This window comes from Aedes albopictus, chromosome 2, assembly GCF_035046485.1.
Source record: "Aedes albopictus strain Foshan chromosome 2, AalbF5, whole genome shotgun sequence".
In the NCBI taxonomy this organism is placed as follows: Eukaryota; Metazoa; Arthropoda; class Insecta; order Diptera; family Culicidae; genus Aedes; species Aedes albopictus.
Window position 1 is genome coordinate 108,514,867 of NC_085137.1, and position 13,872 is coordinate 108,528,738.

The following is a 13,872-nucleotide window of genomic DNA, read 5'->3' on the forward strand; positions in this document are numbered from 1 at the left end:
CGTTTCGATCCCGTTTTGGATCTTCATCAGGGTTAAATAATTATAATTATTCGCAGCTGTCCCTTATCCCTAATGAAAATCTAAATTGGGATCGTAGGGATTGTAGGAATTCTCTCTCTCTCTTCTTGGCGTAACGTCCTCATTGGGACAAAGCCTGCTTCTCAGCTTAGTGTTCTATGAGCACTTCCACAGTTATTAACTGAGAGCTTCCTCTGCCAATGACCATTTTGCATGCGTATATCGTGTGGCAGGCACGAAGATACTCTATGCCCAAGGAAGTCAAGGAAATTTCCTTTACGAAAAGATCCTGGACCGACCGGGAATCGAACCCGTCACCCTCAGCATGGTCATGCTGAATACCCGTGCGTTTACCGCCTCGGCTATATGGGATTGTAGGAATTACTGAGGGCTTTTTTAAGGAAATCTAGGAAAAAAATAAATATGGAAAAAATTGTGAAGGAATTTCCAATGGATACTCAGAACTAATTTCTAAAGGAAAAATAAATAAGCAATTTTTGAAACAAATCATGGAAGATTTACTAAAAAAAAAATTCGAGAAATATTCTGAAAAAATCTTTAGAACAAATTCAGAAAAACATCCCTAGAGCATTGTACGAAAGAAACCCTGGAGAAAATTCTGAAGCAATTTATTAAAGATTCTCTAACGCAAAAATGTCCGGAGAAATCTTTACACTAACTTCTAAAGCAATCCAAGGAAATTAGCATTAGCATTAGCATTAAGCGAGTCGCACAAATTCGTAGGTGGTACAGTTCTAGACCGCTGTTATGAGGGTTGCCTCCTTCCCGTCCGAACCAAAGCACAAAGATTTGGGACTAATCTCTGACTCTTAGACAAGACTGACGCAATCCTCCAATGGTCGAGCACTGTCGTGGCCACGTCCTTGCGACTGCTGAGGAATGGGAAAGGATGGTTAGTTTTGGACACCTATGAAAAATGTAGACAACTCTACGATCTCTCAGGCCTAGGTGTCACGGGAATTTGGGTGTTGTTAGTGGAAGGGTAAACTCCAAAGGATACGCTTGATTAACGTTCAAGCACACCATTGTTAGACTGCTTCGAATCAGTTGTCTGCCCGATTCATCCTTGTTTCCTCGTCGTCTTGATGGCATTTGGTTGAATTACTAGATTCTTCGATTGATAATCTGAAATATAAAAAAATATTAACATCGTACGTCAAATAAGCTACATATTAGTGATACGCTCGCCACAGTTGCATATTTTTACAATATTATTTATATCATACGATAAATTTACCTCAAACCTGCTGAAATAAAATGTTGATTAGCAGTACATTGAAACAAAATTAACTACAAAACACAAAAAAGCATCAAACTTTGATCTTGGAATATTTATAAACACGGTAAATATCAAGATCAAAATTTGATTTGGTAGATCTTACACCGCAACGCACCATTATAAGGTGATCTACCCACGTTACGGGTGTACGTCATCTGTGTCGTGCAGGTGCTCATCGAATGATTGCTTCCATATTTCAGTCACATCTCGTCCGTCCATCTAAGGTATGCACACAGCAAAATCTAGCCACCGCATTTTGGATAGAAATTTCTCTATTTTCAACGAATCGTGGCAATCTCTGGCGCAAATGAAAGCTTATTGTGTAAGGAATCGAAAAATATTTACTTCGGAATATATTTTGACATTGTGTTTAAAATAGAGTCAAGGGAACAAGAAGTCCTCGAAAAGTTTTTGCACAAACGTGCTGAAAATCTGACAATGTACATTAAAGCGACCGTCCCCGCAGACCTAAGTTAGCTTTCAAGTATTCGGTTCTATACATCATTACAACCTGGAAAGGTTGCAGATCAACTTAAGAGCAAGAAAAAATCGAAGTTTGGCAAGAAATACATAGTTTGGTCAACAATATGAATTTGTGGTTTAAAAAACCGAACTTTTAGAAATACATGTACAGCAAATCATCTTTTTCACTACGGGAAATGTCGGGAAAAAGGGCTGGCACCCCTTATTCAAAAGCTTAGATATTGTGTATTGATTTGAATTGATTTTTGTCCCCTGTTTTTGGCGGAGAATGCTTGCGTTTGTATGCAGAAAACTATGTAGAAATTGTACTGCATTTTTCCAAAAAACGTAAAATCTCATACACTTCAAAACTCAACCCAATTGAAAAAATATTGAGTAACCGTGAATTGGAACCTTCAAAAAATGTCAAGAACGACAGCTTTCATCGAAAAATAAGATTGATTTTGACACAAATGTGGTAAAAATTTCTTGGCATGCGGTCGAAGGTACTGTGCAAAACTTTACGGAAGGACTCAAGCTCAAAACTCGAGATGACGGATATAACAAGTCAAATCAGCAATGTCTTAATGTTGATTTAAAGTAAATTAATGCTTTTTTACGATGAATTGCTTTTGGTTTGGGAACAAGTTGGAATGAATTATTACTGCTTGATTTTCTTTGGACAGATTTTGCTGTGCGCATACCTTAGATGTTCCCGCCCTTATCCTTGCGAATTTTGGCTCGCGGCACGAAGTCGTTGTGAAATGCGTTCAGCTTCTCATAGAACTATCGTGTTTCTTGAGAACGGCATAGCAGCATTTCCACGCACTTCGCTTCTTGCAGGTGGCATTTTTGTCCCGTAAGAGGCAGTTCTGCTGTTTCTGCCTCTGTTTTGTATTATTTCACGTTACGCAGGGTACGGGTACCATATTGCAAAACGGTGAGTCGATAAGGAGAGCGTTCAACATAGGTCTGGTCCTCACATGTTCCTACCTCATGTGTCGACGAGTAAAGCGATTGACAAAGACCGCCAGCCAAGAGTTATGTGCTTAGCTGGTAGTGCAGCCTGGGCACTGTTGTCCTCCTGACTTCAGCTAGATTGAGGAGGTACGACCCGAGCGTCTGTTCACCAAGAAGGTGCGGCGCAAACAGCGTCTGTTCTGGCATACAGTGGCTGAGCAAAGAATACTGCATCACGCCTAGCTAGTTCCAAGGTGGTAACCCCATCAGCGTGGTTGGGACGCTAAACAGAACTGGCACCCTCCGGCGAGACAGGAGTGTTGGCGTAGGCCCAATAAGCCACCCGTAAAAATCCCCATTGCGAATAATATAGGAGCAAATACAACTCGATACAATCGGCAAAAACTCACATGACGAAAAAAGGACTACGATTGGAAACTTGGAACATGGAATTGCAAGTCACTTGGTTTCGCAGGATGCGACAGGGTGTCGCAGGACGACGAAATACATCCCCGCAACTTCGACATCGAGGCGTTGCAGGAACTTTGTTGGACTGGACTGGACACAAAGTGTGGAAAAGCGGGCATCGAGCGGCTACCTTCTACCAAAGCTGTGGCACCATCAATAAACTGGGAATAGGATATATAGTGCTGGGCAAGATGCGACAACGTGTGATCGAGTGGCTGCCGCAGCCCTGTCGTCGTAAAATTCGAGCTTCTTAGTCGTTTGATGGTGGGGTGGGCGCTGCTACACAAAACAGTTGATATAAGGGCGCCAGCGAGTGCAAATTCGATAGAAATGCTGCTAAACACAATAATTACTGTTTTAATTGTATAGTATGCTGACAGGAAATATATAAAGCGATACAATATCTTAACAATATAGCAATTATTAAAGTATTTTTTTTTGATAATAATATTGGGTATAGGGCGGAAGTGGTATATGTACCTCGGTTCTTTGCTAATGGCTGACAACAGTCGAACAATACGAAGGCGCCATCAGTGGAAGTCGTTCCTACGAGTGTCCTTGGAAGAAACTGCGTTCAACAAATATGCACCAAATGTACCATATACGGTGCTAATAATATTGGTGGAGCTATACGGACATGAGACTTGGACCATGCTCGAGGACGAGGAGGTCCTGCAACCACTTGGGATCTTTGCGCAACAAGTGCTAAGGACGATCTTTAGCGGCATGCAGAAACCGGTGTGTGGCGGCGAAAGATGAACCACGAGCTCGTTGCACTCTAAGAATGCCGAAAAAGCGCGGCAAAATTAGTGTGCGCTACTGATTCGCTTGGTTCAAAAATCCTTGGGATGCCGAGAGTACGATGGGCGGCTTGGGTGCTGACGGTGGATAGCTGCAACTGGGACATATGGTATTATGGCGGCAAATTATATAGATTTGAGTATGAACGCCCTCGCAAATTAGAAATACAACTTGGGGAACTTACGTATCTTCGGCAGTTTTATTCTCTTCGTCTTAGGGTTTTTTGAAACCTGTTGAACTCAATGATGGCCTCGAATCCTTCCAAACAAAGCTGAGTTACATGCCCAAATTTCAGGCAATTTGGCCGACAAATACGCCCCATGACGAAGAGAACAAACTTGCTGATAATACCCTTCGTCAGAAATTATAAATACTCTTTGTTTATTGAATAAAATCAACTGTTCTGGTGATTTCCGCCAACTTCTTTCAGAATACAACAAATTGTGCTTCTGTTTTTGTATGTCCTTCCAATTGACATGATAATTTGAAGAACAGTCGATTTCTCCAACAATGAACTTCATTCGCCCAATATGCGCTGGTGCAAAGGTGTTTTTGTAATGATTTCAACATAATTTATCACAAAATACCAGTAATTGTCTTACTTTTTATTATATTCGCTTTCATAATAAGTTGTCTAGGAAATGCGTTCATCCTGGAAAAAATCGATAAAGACGTTTGCACAACATTTTTTTCTTACATAAAATTTCTTATTTTTTAAGGTCTAATACGGAACATCAGAACTACCATACAGTTTCTTATCTTTTCTGAACGCATTCAGTTTGAACTATTTTATTGTTTCAGCTCATTCGACCCTTCCGATGACAAAGCTTGTCATATCATAAAAAAAATGCAGTAAGCAGTAATTAAGACATTCGTTTGCTTAACGTTCGTTGCTACCCGTGTTGTTGAGAAATTTCAAATAAAATTGTTTTCATTGAGAGGATTTGTAATGATGGTTCTTGATCAAATATTCCAGTGAAAATTTATTTTACCAATCTATAAATATCTTTTCTTATCGATACAGTAACTTTCATTGTGTTTGGAAATTGAATATTTTATTTATGCGTTTTTTTTTCTTTTCCATTATGCTACATTTTTTGACCATTTTGTGCAACGTCACATTTTAATAATATAATTTACAGAGCTCTATTTTTTACTTCTACAACAACATCAACAAAGTTGGTATTATTTGCTTCGTTAGAATGTTTATTATAATAAGAGCTAGAAGAAACTTTTTTGCTTATTAAGCTCAAATTGAAGTGACAGTCAATCGTTTGTGTATTAATAATTTTTGAAACAGTCTATAAGGATACAGCTTTTGTGAAAATCGCCTTAGTGATTTTGAAAATTTTAGTGCTCAGAATTTTAGTGCTTTTTTCAGAAAAGGCCGCAAAAGAGGATTTTTTTTCGTATTTTCAGTAAAATGCAGAGGGGCGCTTACTATATGGAACTTGGGTAATATGACGGGTTAACCCCCAAAACCACTCCCTCGGGTAAAAGTTCGCTGCCCTGGTTTAGGTATGTGAGAAAAAAATGATTTTTTATTGTTTTGCTCTCAAATAATTGTATGAACTTCTGTGAAATTGGATTTTTTTCTTGCGCTCTTTCTAATATTGGAGAATTGCCTAAGTGATTTTAGATGATTTACGTCCTTTCAAATATCAGCAAAATTAACTTTGTCAATAAGGTACACCGGGGCAAGTTGAAACGGGTGGGGCAAGATGAAACAGCGGGTTAACATGATGTTTTCTAATGATAATAAACAGTTTGATCTTCTAAAGCAATCCAAGGAAATCGTCCTGAAATCCTCTCTAGAAGAATTTCCGATGAAATCAGAGGAGGATTTCTGAAGGAAACCTAGAGAAAATTGTTCGAATTTTCTCATAAAGTGTTTTGAAAGAATCAATGAAGGAATTTATGCAGGAATCCCTGATGATTTTTTTAAGGAATTCAATGAAGATTTTCTAGTGAAATACTTGGAGAAATCTTCAAGACGAATATCTGCAAAACTCTGGAAAACTTTCTAAAAAACTCTCTGGAGAAATTTCTAAAAAAAAACTCTGCAGGGCATTCCGAAGAAATTCATTCAAGAATGTTTGAAGAAAATAAAGGTTTCTGAACGAACGAACGAATTTTCTAGAAAAATCTAGAATTTCTGAAGCCAACATGGGAGGAATTTCCAAAGCAATCCCTGAAGAAAATTTTCAAACTAATCCTTGTAAAATATTTTTGAACCAAGCCCTGAAGGAATTTCTGTGAGAAATGCTGGAGGAATTGTTGGAGAAGTTAAAAAAAAAACCACGCAGTACTTTTGAAGAATTTTTTGGAAGATTTCTGAAACCTCATCGAAACAAATTTTTAAAATCTTTCTGTTCTAATTTCTGTGAAAAAAATTCCAACGTTAGCATTGGGTACTTTTGTGAAGGAAACGCTGGAAGATTTCATAAAACAATATACACAAGAATTTTTAAAGAAACTTCTAAAACAAACTTCACAAGAATTTCTTTAAGAATCCATGGGTGTGATTTTAGGAAGGAGTCACTGGATGAATTCCAGAATGACTCCATGGGAGGTTTTCCAAATGGTTCTAGAGGGATTCCTGAACGAATCTCTGGACGATTTTCTAAAAGAATCCATAGAGAAATAACTGAGGGAATCAATGTTAGTTTTTTAAGAAATTTTTGGACAAACTTCTAGGTAATTTCTAAAACGACTTTCGAAGGAAACTTTGTACAAATTTCTTTATAGAAAAATTATGGAATTTTTGAAACAATTTATAAAAAAATTCTAAAATAATGTTTCGAGACAGAAATTTTTTCTTCAAGAAATACTGAAAAAAATGCAAATACATTTTACAAAAACAAAACCTGGAGGAAATTCTAAAGGAGCCTATGTAAGATTTTCGAACGCAAAAGTTCTGGAGAAAACTTAACATTAACTTCTGAAGAAATCCTAGGTAAACTTCCTGAAAACCTCTCAAGAGGAATTTCTAATGCATTCGCTGGAGGATTTCTGAAAGAACTAATCTCAGAAAGTGTTTTGAAAGAATCTATGGAAAAATTTCTGTAGGAATACCTGGTGAAAATTCTTAAGGAAGCCATGTAAGATTTTGTGATGGAATACCTAGAGAAATTTCTACAGATATCTTTAGAAAAATATCTGACGAAATCGCTGAAGAACTCTTTGAAAGCCTCTCTGCAGGAGTTTCTAAGGAAACCTCTGCAGGACGTTCCAAAGAAATTCATGGAAGAATGTTTGAAGAAACCAACAAAAGGATTTATAAACGAATTTTTATTTTTTTTTTTTTACAACATTTTACGAGAATTTTTGAAAAAACCCTGACAGAATGTCTGCAGCCATTTGGGAGGACTTTCCAAAGCCATTCCCGAAGAAAATTTCAGAATGCATCCTTGGATTTTTTTTTAATTTTTAATAAATCTGTAAAGGAAATTATGTGAGAAATTTCTTGAAGAAATTTTCAAAAAAAAAAAAAACGTGCGGAATTTCTGGAGAAAATTTTGGAAGAGTTTCTGAAAATTCCTCGGAACAATTTCTTAAAATTTTTGTACGATATTCTTATTGAATCCCTGGAGAAATGGCCGAATAAATATATGATGGAATCACTGGGCAAATTTCTGAAAGAATGGATAAATGTCAAAAAAAAAATCAAAGAGGAATCCATTTAAGTGTTTCTAGAAGAATCCTTGCGAAATTTCTGGAGGAATGTCAAGGGGAATTCCCAAAACAATCCCCGAGGAAAATGTCCAAACGAATCCTTGGAAGATTATTTGAAAGAATACCTGAAGGAGTTCCTGGATAAAAATAAAAAGCACAGAGAGCGACAAATTCATAGAGCTTATTATCATACTTGAAGTCAACACTTTTTTTTATCTAAAAAGCGGATTATTCAGTGAGTAACTTGGAGTAACCCCGATGACACCACTGCTTTCAAGTCTCCTGTAAAACGATTTTCAAGGTATCTGAAAAAAGTCTTCCAAGGCTCCTGGAGGAAGCTTTCCAAGGCTTCTGGAGGAAGCCTTCCTAGGCTTCTGAAGGAAGCCTTCCAAGGCTTGTGGAGAAAGCCTTCCAAGGCTCCAGGAGGAAGCTTTCTAAGGCTCCGGGAGGAAGCCATCCAAGGCTCCTGGAAGAAGCCTTCCAAGCCTCCTAAAGAAGGCCTTCCACGGCTACTACAGGAAACCTTCCAAGGCTACTGGAAGAAGCCTTCCAAAACTACTGAAGGAAGCCTTCCAGAGCTCCTGAAGGAAGCCCTCCAAGGCTCCGGGAGGAAGCCATCCAAGGCTCCTGGAAAAAACCTTCCAAGCCTCCTAAAGAAGGCCTTCCAAGGCTCCTGGAGGAAGCCCTCCAAGCCTCCTAAAGAAGGCCTTCCAAGGCTCCTGGAGAAAGCCGTTCAAGGCTCCTGGAGGAAACCTTCCAAGACTCCTGGAGGAAGCATTCCAAGCTTTCTGGAGAAATCCTTCAGAGGCTCCTGGAGGAAGCCTTGTAAGGCTCCTAGAGGAAGCCTTCTAAGCCTCCTGGAGGAAGCCTTCTAAGGCTCCGGGAGGAAGCCATCCAAGGCTCCTGGAAGAAGCCTTCTAAGCCTCCTAAAGAAGTCCTTCCAAGGCACCTGGAAGAAGCCTTCCAAGCCTCCTAAAGAAGGCAATCCAAGGCTCCTAGAGCAAGTCGTCCAAGGCTCCTGGAGGAAGCCTTCCAAGCCTCTTACAAGAAGCCTTTCAAATCTTTTGGAGACAGCCTTTCAAGGTTTCTACAGCAAGAAAGCCTCCCACGGCTAATGGAGCACGCCTTTCAAAGCTACTGAAGTCAGCCTTCTAAAAGTCCTGCAGAAAAATTTCCATAGCTTTTGAAAAAAACCTTCAAGCACTCCTGGAACAAACATTCCAAGCCGTATGATAAGCATTCAAAGGCTTCTAGAACAAGCTTTTAAGACTCCCCCGGAGAAAGCCTTCCAAGATTCTAGGAAACAGGCTTACAAGTAAAAAGAAAATCGCGTTAAGTACTGTTCCTTTGAATTCCACTAAGAATTTGCATCCTTTGACAGATACGTATTTCGACCTCAACTGTAAGGTCGTCTTCAGTGTCTTGTACTTGACTCAAGTACAAGTACTGACACTGAAGACAAGTCAAGTACAAGTCAACTACAAGACACTGAAGACGACCTTACAGTTGAGGTCGAAATACGTATCTGTCAAAGGATGCAAATTCTTAGTAGAATTCAAAGGAATAGTACTTAACGCGATTTTCTTTTTATTTACAGATATTCCCCTAACAAGCCCAGGTTAATCATCATCATCAAGGCTTACAAGGTTTTTGAAGCAAGTCTCCCAGGCTTCTAGGAGCAAATCTTACAGACTTCTGAGTGCAAGTCTCCCAGACTTCTGGAAACAAGTCTCTCAAACTTTTTGAAGCAAGTCACTGACTTCTGGAAGCAAGTCTACAAGATTTCTGTGAGCAGGTCTCCCTCATTTCTGAGAGAAAGTTTCCCAGAAATGTAAGAGCCAATTGCGAGTATGTCTCGCAAACTTCTGGGAGAATGTCTCCCAGGATTCTGGGAGCTGGTCTGGCTGTTTCTTGGAGCAAGTTTCCAAGACTTCTAGGGGAAAGTCTCCCAGACTCCTGAAAATAAATCTCCCATACTTTTTGTAGCAAATTCCACAAACTTCTGGAACCCTGTCTGATTTCTGGGAGCAAGCCTCCAACTTTTCGGAAAAAAAAATCTCTGAGTTTTCTGGGAACAAGTATCCCAGATTTCTTAGAGCTTGACTTCCAGATTTTGAGAGCAAGACTTCTAAGGTAGAAGATTTGTCAGACTTTTGGACGAACTGCTTCTTAGCTTCTAAGAAGAATACTCAGAACCGCCGTCGAACAGAGGTTGTACAGACTGTATGAATACTTACTTTAGGCAACGGATAGCGCAGCAGCGGGATTCCAGGTTTCTTAAATTAGGGCTTCTGGAATTAGATCTCCCAGGTTTCTAGAGGCATTCCATCCAGCCAAGCTTCAATAAGAGGGTCTTCCAGGCTTCTCCAAGAAGATCTTCCAGGCATCTGCAAGCCAGTATCCTATGCTTTTGGAAGAAAGAACAAGGACTTCGAACAGGTTTCTGGACTAAGGTCTTCCATGTTTCAGGCAGAAAGTTTTCCAGATACTAACACATTTTTCAAGGCTTTTGGAGGAAGGTCTTCCAGCATTTTGGTAGGATACTTTCCCGAGTCTTCTAAGACTTCGGGAAAAGGTTCTTTCAAGCTTCTGAAAGAGAGTGTTTCAAGCTTCTGGCATTGGCTTTTTCAGGCTGTTGGCAGAGGGTCTTTCAAGCTTCCGGAATAGAGTTTCCAGGCTTTTGGAAGACTTCCAAGGTTCCTGGAGAAGCCTAGAAGACGCCTACGAAGGCGTCCTGAAGGGTGACTTCCAAGGTTTAAGGAAGTTTCAGGAGGAAATGTCCAGCTCTTATGGAAGCTTTCTCAGCCAGCACCCCCGGAAGAAGTATTTTCAAACATCCGTATAAAAAGCATTACAAGCTTCTGGAGATGGCGTACAAGCTTCTTAAGAACGGTGATTTAAGAGCCACGAAGAATCGTTATCAAAATTTCTTGGAAAAGTGCCTTCAAACAACTAGAGGAGTTTCTACTTTTAGACAATAATGATTTACCTTACTCTTCATAACAGGATTCATAAAGAACTCCCTGATAGGTCATCAAGTTGAAATACGATACCACAGAGCACCGATCTATTTTTGATGTTTCAGAAGTTCTGCGAAAACTGTTGTGCTGCGTAGCCCAAATCTCATTAATCCTCCTGTCAAATAATGGTCCTACCGTTTCCCTCATAATGTACGACAATCTCCATCAGTTGTAACGGATCATATGTCCCAATAAAGACCCCATGAAATAGAGACGTCGCTCACCGGACCACACCCATCAGCAGCGGCCTCCCTCAGCAGTGCGATCCAAGATCGTCGCCCTCGTTGTGATTATCCGGCGGCATTACACATCGGCAAAAACCCGCGATCGTCTGCCGCAAGACAAATGAACGATTATTTTTAGCGCAAGCCTCGGACTCGATGTGCGGCGTGATCTTCGTAACAGTACTCAACATTTTGGCCCCTGGCCGGGCACCAGTTGGTACCTCTCCCCACTCGAGCGAGGGAATGCCCTTCTATCCAATATCGCTGCCTCGCCGCGCCATCTAGAACAACCCGACAACGGGTAAAAAGTGCGCATAACCTCACATACGTGCCACCGGTCGGTCTCGAAGACCGACCAGTGTGATTAATAGCTTAATTTATTTTGAAAATAATAAAACTGAGTCGTGATCGTGTGCGGATGGATGGTTGGATCGGCAGTAACACAATCTAGGAAGTGTCGTCTCTATCCCTTTCTCTTAGAAACAAGCGCGCACGAGACGAGAAGGCGGAATTCTTTCGGGAGCCGCGCAGACACAAAGCAACCGAAACGGCGCGGCGCAGCGTGCTGCAAAGCGCATCGTAAATCGACCTCGTCGTCCTGTCGTTTTGAAATCCTCCTCGACTACGATGACTTTCACTCGATTTGAGTCGGAGGAATTGTTCTAAGGTCGTAAAGCACTGTCGTCCCATCGATCTCGAGAGTTTTACTTTTACGTTGCAAACTCCGTCGAAAAAAATGTGCGTTCGATTGCGGTGAGGTGGACGACTCTTTCAAAAGGTCATTAAGAAAGAAAGCGTTGGCCGATATCTGTGGACGGACATGCTAGGAGGCGCGCATCTACATCTCCATCCGCTCCACGACCGACGGCAGCGACGATAGTCCAAGTCCATTAACTTAAGAATAGCCCCGGGTGATGCGACCAGCACGTGACGTGCCGCACACGTTTGACATTCGCTTTCGGTTGGCGCGCTGCTGCAGCAGCAGCAACAGCAGTAATCAAGATGTTTGGAAAGAGTATGCGAGTTTTTGACGGAAATAACCTTTTGAATAGCCCGGAGGTGCCTGCCTGCCTGTGCTACTCAAAGGGAAAGTCGTTTGGATCATCGGTGGTGACGACGACGTTCTCCGCACGCATCGTTTAGTCGGAAGACAATAAAAACTTACTTTACGATGGTGGACGCGCAAATGACAGCTCACTCACAGCCAGCATATAGTTTGGGATGGGGCACAGCTATTTTCGGTGCTGGGGTGCTGGGCTGAACCAGGATGGGATAACAACAACGTGCGGGTGATGGTTGCGAATCGACCGACCACGTGACTGCGCTTACCTAGAAAAGACAAAGAAGAAGAGTAAGGTTAGTTTCGACGATGGCAAATAGAGTTGTGGGTGTTATGAAATTATGGGAAGAAGAAAAATTAAGATGCCTGAAATGAGAAAAAAACATTGTTATACTGAAAAGGATAAATATATTAGATGAACTAAATATAAACGTCTCTATCACCTAATCTAAAGAAGAACTTTACCGAAGACGATACTTTTCTACCTGTTTTGGACACTGAGATACAATAGTTTCAAATATCACTTGACAACTAGCGCCATGTAGCGGCAAAATCACCAACAAATTGCTGAATCACCAGATTGTTTCGACCTCAATGAAGAACTTTGTCGAAGACGACGCTGTTCTATTTGCATTTCGAGATGAAGCAGTTCAAAACTTGATTTATAATGCCACCTAGCGTCGAAATGTACAATTAAAAGGTGCATTTCAAGACTGCTATTGAATATCGGAAAAACTTTGCCGGTACTTTTCTATCTGATATGGATATCGAAATTGAGCAGTTCAAAACTTGCTTGACAACTATGTAGTACCACCTAGCGCCAAAAATACCAACTAATTGCATAATCTCTAGATTGCCTTTGACCCGTTTAACAACTTTGCCGAAGACGACATTGTATTATCTGCTTTAGATCCTGAGATATATAAGTTTAAAACTTTTTTGACAACTACCTCCACCTAGCGGCAAATTTATCAACTTATTAACAATATATCAGTTTTTTTTGTCATTTTAAACAGTTTTGCCAAAGAACCATTATTCAAAATAAACTAGATGTTGAGATACTGCATGTGATAGCTTATGAGTGCTTCTACTAACTGACGAGTGTAAATACTTTTGCATTGTACCTCTACCGGTAAAATATCCAACTATTTGGATGCTCGATAGTTTGGTGACTCTATTCTAGATTAGAGAACTTTGCCGAAGAAAAAATGACGCTATCTTGGATTACGACTGAGATATTTGCCTGACCCTCCCGCCCTAATTTATTAGACGAAATCCCATAAACTTTGAGATTCCAACAACACAGATTTCTAGTGCACCCACAAGCCAACCGTGTAGTAGGAGTTAAGACTGTAATTCACATTCGGAAACCTCCATCATCTTGAAGGTATCCACGTCATATTGAAACCACTTCCCTGATGCCCCCCAACGTACTCTGATTGCGTCTATCAGCATTTTATTTATATTAGACGCATTCGATACCACTCCCAAGCAACACACTTGGACATTAATAAGTTCCTGCAATTTGTATGCAACTATATTGAAGGTTATGCCATTTGAACCAATCGTCTTATTAATGACTAAATTGTGACCAAAAAAGCGCAAGAGGTGGAGCCAATATAAAACATCCATTCGAGATATAAACGGTTTTAATACGCAATCGAATTATAACCAAGATACAACTTATAGTCGACTTAAAAAATGGTGACCGATTCGACAACTATCAACTAGTCACCACATTCGTCACTGCCAGTTATTATGCATCAACAGTTTCGTTCATGTGAATAATAAATTGTGTGCATAAATATACCAGAAATAAGGCTGACCGAGAACGTCAATTTGTGTGCCGTTCCAGATTTATCGGTAAGTTACGCATTCTAGCTC

General features: G+C 40.4%; 1 protein-coding gene across 3 annotated transcripts in view; it reads right to left on the reverse strand.

Annotated features, from left to right (window-relative positions):
• Positions 1–13,872, reverse strand: part of LOC109421283 (pseudouridylate synthase RPUSD2) — a 646,492-nt gene that overhangs the window by 458,653 nt on the left and 173,967 nt on the right. The gene's annotated exons all lie outside the window — the stretch shown is intronic.